At 42.1% G+C, this 8,166-nt stretch overlaps 1 pseudogene; it reads left to right on the forward strand.

Moving 5' to 3' along the window:
- On the forward strand, nucleotides 1-595 carry LOC113936594 (annotated as a pseudogene).
- Nucleotides 596-8,166: the final 7,571 nt, after the last annotated feature.

An 8,166-nucleotide genomic window follows, 5' to 3' on the forward strand; every position in this document is an offset into this window, starting at 1 on the left:
ATGCGCTGCCTGACTATACCAACTTCGGGCCCTGGCCCAGGCTGCACGTGCAGGGCATCCCATGGCCCGAGCCTCCACAACAGCACAGTGGCATCGACCTACAAGTTCGTGAACATGCGGGAACCCTCGATGGACATGAAGGCGGTGACCGACAGAGCGGCTCAGACCCTGCTGTGGACTGAGCTTATCCGAGGCCTGGACATGACCCTGAGCTACCTGCTCCGGGAGCCTGCCCACTGAGCCCCTGCTTTCGGGGAGAGCATGCGCTGAGTCGGCCATCGGGAGGGGAGCGCTGCATCTCCTGTAAGCTTTGTGAGGCTGCCCCGCCCAGGCCATCACCATCCAGGACGATCCGCGCGCGGGCGGATGGCAGCAGCCGGACCACCCGCTACGACATCGACATGACCAAGTGCATCTACTGCGGCTTCTGCCAGGAGGCCTGCCCCATGGACGCCATCCCGTCGAGGGCCCCAACTTCGAGTTCTCCACCGAGACGCCCGAAGAGCTTCTGTACAAGGAGAAGCTGCTCAGCAACGGGGACAAGTGGGAGGCCGAGATCGCCGCCAACATCCAGGCCAACTACCTCTACCGCTGACGCCCCCAGCCCGGCTGGCCCGCAGCCCCTGCCGCCCAATAAAAAAATCTCTGCCCTCCCCCCCCACCCAAAAAAAGACTTGCAAAATCCGTATGATTCCATAATTCCACTTCTGGGTATTTATCTGAAGGAAACACAATCACAATCTCAAAAAGCTATCTGCACCCCCATGCTTACTGCAGCATTACTTACAATAGTCAAGACATGGAAGTAACCTAAGTGTCTATCAGTGGATGAACAGACAAAGAAAATTACACACACACACACACACGAATAGTATTCAGCCATAAAAAAGAAGAAAACTTCCCATTTGCAACAACATAGATGGACCATGAGGTCCTCATACTTGGTGAAGTAAGTCAGAGAAAGACAAATACTTTATGATCTCACTTATATGCGGAATCTTAAAAGAAAACAGTAATGTTATTATATATATATAATGTCAATTTATCTCAATAAAAAAGAAAAACCAAACTCATAGAAACAGAGATTGGGATTGCCAGAGGTGGGGTATGGGGGGGTGAGTGGAATGAGTGAAGGGAGTCAAAAGGTACAAACTTCAAAAGTTATAAAATAAATAATCCCTGGGATTGTAATATACAGCACTATGATTATAGTTAACAATATCATATATTTGATAACATCAAAACATATATTTGAAAGTGGCTAAGATAGTAGATCTTAAAAGTTCTTACTGCAAGAAAAAATATTTGGCAATGAATGTTAACTAAATTTATTGTGGTTAATCATTTCACAACATATGCAAATATCAAATCATTATGTTGTATACACCTAAAACTAATACAATGCTATATGTCAATTATATCTCATTAAAAAAAAAAAGACTTGCCAGGAGCACCATGCTGGCTCTGTCAGTGGAGCATGTGACTCTTGATCTCAGAGTTGTGAGTCTGTGCTCCACATTCAGTTACTTATAAAGAAAGTCTTTTAAAAACATTTTAAAAAGACTTGCCAAATTTTCTCTAGCTTTGGGACCCAATCAATACTGCCTATTTCAAAAGTCATTCAGAAAATGGGTCAGAGCAGCACGTTTAAATGGTGTGCATGTTCATTTTGAAATGTACAGAAACCAGGGGTGCCTGGGTGGCTCAGTCGTTAAGCATCTGCCTTCAGCTCAGGTCATGATCCCAGGGTCCTGGGATCAAGCCCCGCATCGGGCTCCCTGCTCAGCAGGAAGCCTGCTTCTCCCTCTTCCACTCCCCCTGCTTGTGTTCCCTCTCTCACTGTCTCTCTCTCTGTCAAATAAATAAATAAAACCTTTAAAAAATAAAAAATAAATAAAATGTATAGAAACCAACACCAAATAAACGCTGTGCTTTTTTTTTTTTAAGAGAGAGAGAGAGAGCGAACTGGGTGGGCTAGAGGTGGGCAGAGGGAGAGAGAGAGGGGGAATCCCAAGCAGACTCCCTGCCTAGTGCAGAGCCTGAGGTGGAATTGGATCCCATTACCCCGAGATCATGGCCTAAGCTGAAATCCAGAGTCGGACACTCAACTGACTGAGCCATCCAGAGGCCCCTAATTCTGTGCTTCTTAGTAGAAGGAGTTGCTAAATGCAGCAATGACTTTCAATTGGGTGACATAGCTGAGACCTCTGTACTACTGGAATCTAATATGAGTTTAACCTGCCATCATCTAACACACAGAAATTAGGAATCCTGATTGATTTAACGATAAACTACAGTCATTATCCAAACTCCATCCAACACAAGCTAAACAAGTGAAGTAGGTGGAGATGTGATAGGAGTCACCATATTTGCATCTTTTATTCTTTGATAATGTCACTCTCTTTGCAATGCCATATATATGTATCACTTGCAAATTGCTATTGCAAGTCAGATTAATTTCCAAGGGCTTTCCAAGGACTCTTCCTATAATAACAGTACTCACTCTTCATATTAAGAAGGAAATATATGGATTCTGCTGTTGTCAAGTATGCATCAAGAAATGGAATAAATGACCATAGTTTCTTTTTTTTTAAGATTTTATTTATTTATTTGAGAGACAGAGTGAGAGAGAGCACATGAACAGGGAGGAAGAGCAGAGGGAGTGAGAGAAGCAGACTCCCCACTGAGCAGGAAGCCCAACATGGGACCCGATCCCAGGACCCTGGGATCATGATATGCGTTGAAGGCAGATGCTTAACTGAGCCACCCAGGTGTCCCTCTACAGACATTTTTAAAGATAATGAGAATTCAATAAACAACTTTTCAATATTTGACAACTTAGTTCTTTGACAACTTAGTTCAATGACCAATTTTCTTGAAAAATAAAACCTTTGAAAATTGACACAAGAAGAAATAGAAAGTCTGAATTCTCCTAGCACTATTAAAGAAATTGGACCACTATTTTAAATACTTGCCACAAGAAAACTCCATGCCCGAATTGCTTCACCAGGGAATTCTAAACATTTAAGAAAGAAATAATATTAATCTTACACAAACTCATCCAGAGAACAGAAAGAAGGAAACACTCTGCAACTCATTGTAAAAGTCCAGTAATTTTGATACCAAACCTGATATGGACATTTCAAAATGCATCTCATAAACATAGATGCAAAACTCCTTATCAAAATACCAATAAATCAAGAAAAAAAATAAAAAAAAATCACAACCAAATAGGGTTTATTCAAAAAATGCAAAATTCTTAGCAAACTGAGAACAGAAGAAAACCTCGTTATTCTTACAATCTAAAATTTCTACATCCAATCACTATGATGAATTATTACAATTAATGGTGAAAATTGAAAGCTTTCCCCCCTAAGATCAGAATTAAGCAAGTATGCCCATTCTCACCATTTTGTTGGAGGTTCTATCCAATGAATTTAAGGCAAGACAAATGAATAAAAGACATATAGATTGGATGAAAATAAGTAAACCTGTTATTATTCACAGATGACATCATGGTGCACACAGAAAATAAAATGGAATCTAAAGCAATATACCATAATTTAGCAATGTTGCTGGATTCAAATTCAAAATACAATGCTGATTTTATTTCTATGTACTTTCTAAATACTACCAACAAAGAAACTTTTTTTTTCAACAAAGAAACTTTAAAAGTGAAAAAGGGTGAAAGTAGAGAGAAGATATCAAAAAAGGTAGATTTAAACTCAATGATATGAATAATCACATTATAAATGACATAAATACTTCAACTAAAAAGGAGAGAATAGTAGGCTGGATAAAAAGGCAAGACCCGGGGTGCCTGGCTGCCTCAGTCAGAGAGGCATGCAACTCTTGATCTTGGGGTCATGAGTTTGAGGCCCACATGGGGTATAGAGATTACTTAAATAAATAAAATTGAAAAAAATAAAAAGGCAAGACACAACCATCAGCTATACATAAGAAATTCCTTCCAAAAATTCATATAAAGACTTATAGAACAATTCAACATCCATATGCAAAAAAGAGAGAGAGAGAAAGAGCACCTGGACCCATACCTTATAGCATACACAAATATTAACTCAAATTTGATCAGAGAACTAAATATAAAAGTTAAAACTATATTGCACCAGAAGAAATATTTATTTCCCCGAAGTAGGTGCAGAATTCTTAAATAGAACACAAAAAGTACAAACCATAAAACAAAAAATTGGACTTCATCAAAATTAAAGGCTTTTGATCTTCAAAATTTACAGTTAAGAATATAAAAAGGCAAACCATGGGCTGGAAGGAAATATTTACAGCACTATATCTAACTTGTATCCAGAATATATAAGCACCTCTTGAAATCTATAAGAAGAATACAGACAACTCCATCTTAAAATGAGTGAGATATAAGTCACTTCCCAAAAAAGATATATAAATGGTCAATGCGCACTTGAAAAAATGTTCAACATGGGGCACCTGGGTGGCTCAGTCAGTCGGGCATTGGCCTTCGGCTCAGGTCATGATCCCAGGGTCCTGGGATAGAGCCCTGAGTCAGGCTCCCTACTCAGCGGGGAGTCTGCTCCTCCCTCTGCCCCTCCCCCCACTCATACTCTCTTTCTCTCTCTCTCAAATAAATAAATACAAAAAATTAAAATCTTAAAAAAAAGAAAACATGTTCAACATCATCAGACATCAGAGAAACACAAAACCACAGTAAGATACCACTATACAAGTACTCAAATTATTAAAATCGAAGACTGAAGATCATGAAACACTGGACCTCTCTTGTATTGCTGGCAGATGTGAAATGTTAACACCCACTTTGGAGGACAGTTTCAGCAGTTTCTTTTAAAGCTCAACATATACTTACCATACGACTCAGCAACTTCAGTTCTACATATTTATCCGAGAGAAATGAAAAATACTTCCACACAAAGACTTATACATGATGTCCATAGCAGCTTCATTCATAGCAGCCAAAGTTAGAAACAACTCAGTGGGGCGCCTGGGTGGCTCAGTCGTTACGTGTCTGCCTTCGGCTCAGGTCATGATCCCAGAGTCCTGGGGTGGAGTCCCACATCGGGCTCCCTGCTCCACAGAGAGCCTGCTTCTCCCTCTCCCGCTCCCCCTGCTTGTGTTCTCTCTCTCACTGTGTCTCTCTCTGTCAAATAAATAAAATCTTTAAAAAAAAAAAAAAGAAAAGAAAAGAAACAACTCAGTGACTAGATAAACAAATTACGGCATATTCGTAGAACTGTTCAGCAACGAACAATGATAGGATTGAATGGAATTCTGCTCAAGAACGGACAACTGATACAATTACAAGAAATCTCAAAAAACCATTTTCCTGAACAAATTAACCAGGGACAAGAGACTACATATTGTATGATTCCATTTCTATGAAATTCTAGAAAAGTCAAAACTAATCTATAGTGACAGAAAGCAGGTCAGTGGTTGCCTAGTTGCCCATAGCTGGGGAAGGAGATGTAACTGACCACAAAGGAACATGACAGAACATTTTGGGATGGTGGAAATGTTTTCTATCTTGACTGTAGTGGTGGTTACATAGATGTATACATCTGGCAAAATTCATTGACCTTATAACCGTCAATGCGCTTATAATGGTGCATTTTCTTGTCTGTGGATTATACTGCAATGAAGTTGACTTAAGCAGAAAAACAGAAAAAGACTTTCATGTCTGGATAAGATGGAGTTGTCTGAAGCAAACCAGTGTTTCTACTCAGAACAACTAGAAAAGCCAGATCAATTACTACAACCATATTTCAAAGGTTATCAGAGGGCCATGGAAGCAACAAAGATTAAGGAGATAAAATCCCAGAGAAGGAAGAATCCTTTGGACAAAGGCTGAGGATCCTCAGGTCTCTCTGGAGTCATTTGCAAACTCTGGGTATGGTCCAAAGATGGTGTATCCAGGCTGAGCCACAGAGAAACCCGCAGAGCTTTTGGAAGTTGTGGGAGCATGGGAGGGGTCAACTGGAGAGTTGAGGAGCTTCAAAAAAATGATGTCCTACTTAAGACATTTGCTGAATTACAAAACTGGGCCAAGTAGGAGGCTAAATAACTACACTCCAACCCCCAGAAAACCAGAGTTGAATTTCCCATGGTATCCAGGTATGTAGGAGACAAAGTATCCTTGGGGGGAAGGTCCTTGAGGACAGCTGGTGGGATCTGGAAATTCTCTAGGGGGGTAGCAAATTGCCCCTGAGCATCCATAGTGACTTTCTCCCTTGGGTTCTTTACCAGTCTAGACTCAGAAACAGACTGAGAGCTCAGACTTTACCCCGGGGGCAAAAGTCTACCGCTACAATCAACAAGGACACTCAAGTGGCTTCCTTCTTGAGACGCATTATGTTTAGAAATTGGTCAGGGTGGAATCCTGTATTTTCAAATATTTCAAAGTAGCTTACATAATCTCCTACCCCTTTCATCCTGATCCCTTATCCAGTCAGTAGTCTCAGAGGATTGATCCCTTTCTGGGGTAGCTGCATTGACTAAAATCACACTGCTTTCTGAAGTTACATGTCCGGGGAGAAAGGGGAGGGAGGTAGAGTCAGGCTAGCAGTCCGTGGCTGCAAACTGAAACTAATCCAAAAACGTGAACATGAGTCAAGAGAAATGAGACCTTCCCCCCAAAAGAGCGGGCAAGAGTCTGATCTGTCAGGGGTGGGTGGAGGGGTTCACAGTTCCGGTGATGTCCTCCTCCAACCTGCAACATTAGGACGGGAATCACAAGTTAGGAGGGCAGTTAGTCTGCATCAGAAATACAGAGCTGACTAGGAGCTCAATTTTAGATCATCGTATCAGAGAATAAGCCCTTTCCTGTGGGCACCTGTAGGTGACCCAGATGGTCCAGCCAGTTTGCACAATGTTGTCACACCCCACCAAGGGATGCCTACATCTGTGACAGGCCCAGAGTCTGAGTTATTTTTTTTAAGATTTTTTTTTTATTTATTTGAGAGAGAGAGCACACGAGCAGGGGGAGCAGGGGGGTAGGGGGAGCAAAGGAAGCTGGGGGAGCAGGGGGGAGAGGCAGAGGGAGAAGCAGACTCCCTGCTGAGCAGGGAGCCCAATGCAGGTCTCGATCCCAGGACCCGGAATCATGACCTGAGCTGAAGGCAGGTGCTTAACCCACTGAGCCACCCAGGCACCCCCAGAGTCTGAGTTCTATTTTTTGAGCCTATACCTCCCAACTCAACACAGCTCAGATTAGGTTTTCACTTAGAATCAGGACCAGGCATTTAGGATTTGTTCATTCAGGATTTTTTAAAAGCCAGCAAATTTTTTTTCAGCAAAGACACTGCAGGGCCAGACAGCCATGTTCCAAGCGCAAGGGACAAGTAAAGGCCCTTTTTATCTTGTCACACTTAGAATCCAGATTGATCCACTCAGTGTACCTCAGGCCAGGAAATCCTCAGCCTCTAAGGATTGTCAGATATAGGGCTTGAAGAACTCATCGGCAAACTGAAACACTGCTCCTTACAACTGCAAAAGTTTTATCTCAACTGGAAAATGCCCTTCTTTTTTATGCTGTCTCCTTTTTTCCTGAGACTCCAACAGACAAAAATCATAGGAAAAAATCATCAGCTATGGACACTTGTTCTGTTTCCAATACTAAAAAAATTTCATTCTAATCCACCCACCAGTGGCAAAAAGCAAGGAAATCGTGTCCCGCTAACACTTTTTTCTTTGCAGCTTTTTCTATAAGGATGATCCCTCCAGCGTTTATGAAATTAAAAGCATTTAACATTTTTTAAAGAAAGAAAGATAGAGAGAGAGAAAGAGTGATTGATTGATTGATTTGGGGGAAGGGGCAGAGGGAGAGAGAATCCTAAGCAGACTCCGCGCTTAGGGCAGAGCCCCACATGGGGCTCCATCTCACCACACGGGGCTCCATCTCACTACCCTGAGATTAGGACCTGAGCCAAAACCAAGAGTCTGACGCTTAACCGACTTCACCACCCAGGCGCCCCAAGCATTTAACATTTTATATTTTGACCATACATCCGTATGCGAGAGTAACAAGATGCAAAACAATTAAAATATCCGCCCTCCATGGGGCGCCTTTGTGGCTCAGTCGTTAAGCGTCTGCCTTCCGCTCAGGTCATGATCCCAGCGTCCTGGGATCAAGCCCCGCGTCGGGCTCCCTGGTTCGCGGGAAAC

Source organism: Zalophus californianus, chromosome 17 (genome assembly GCF_009762305.2).
Source record: "Zalophus californianus isolate mZalCal1 chromosome 17, mZalCal1.pri.v2, whole genome shotgun sequence".
NCBI classification, from domain to species: domain Eukaryota; kingdom Metazoa; phylum Chordata; class Mammalia; order Carnivora; family Otariidae; genus Zalophus; species Zalophus californianus.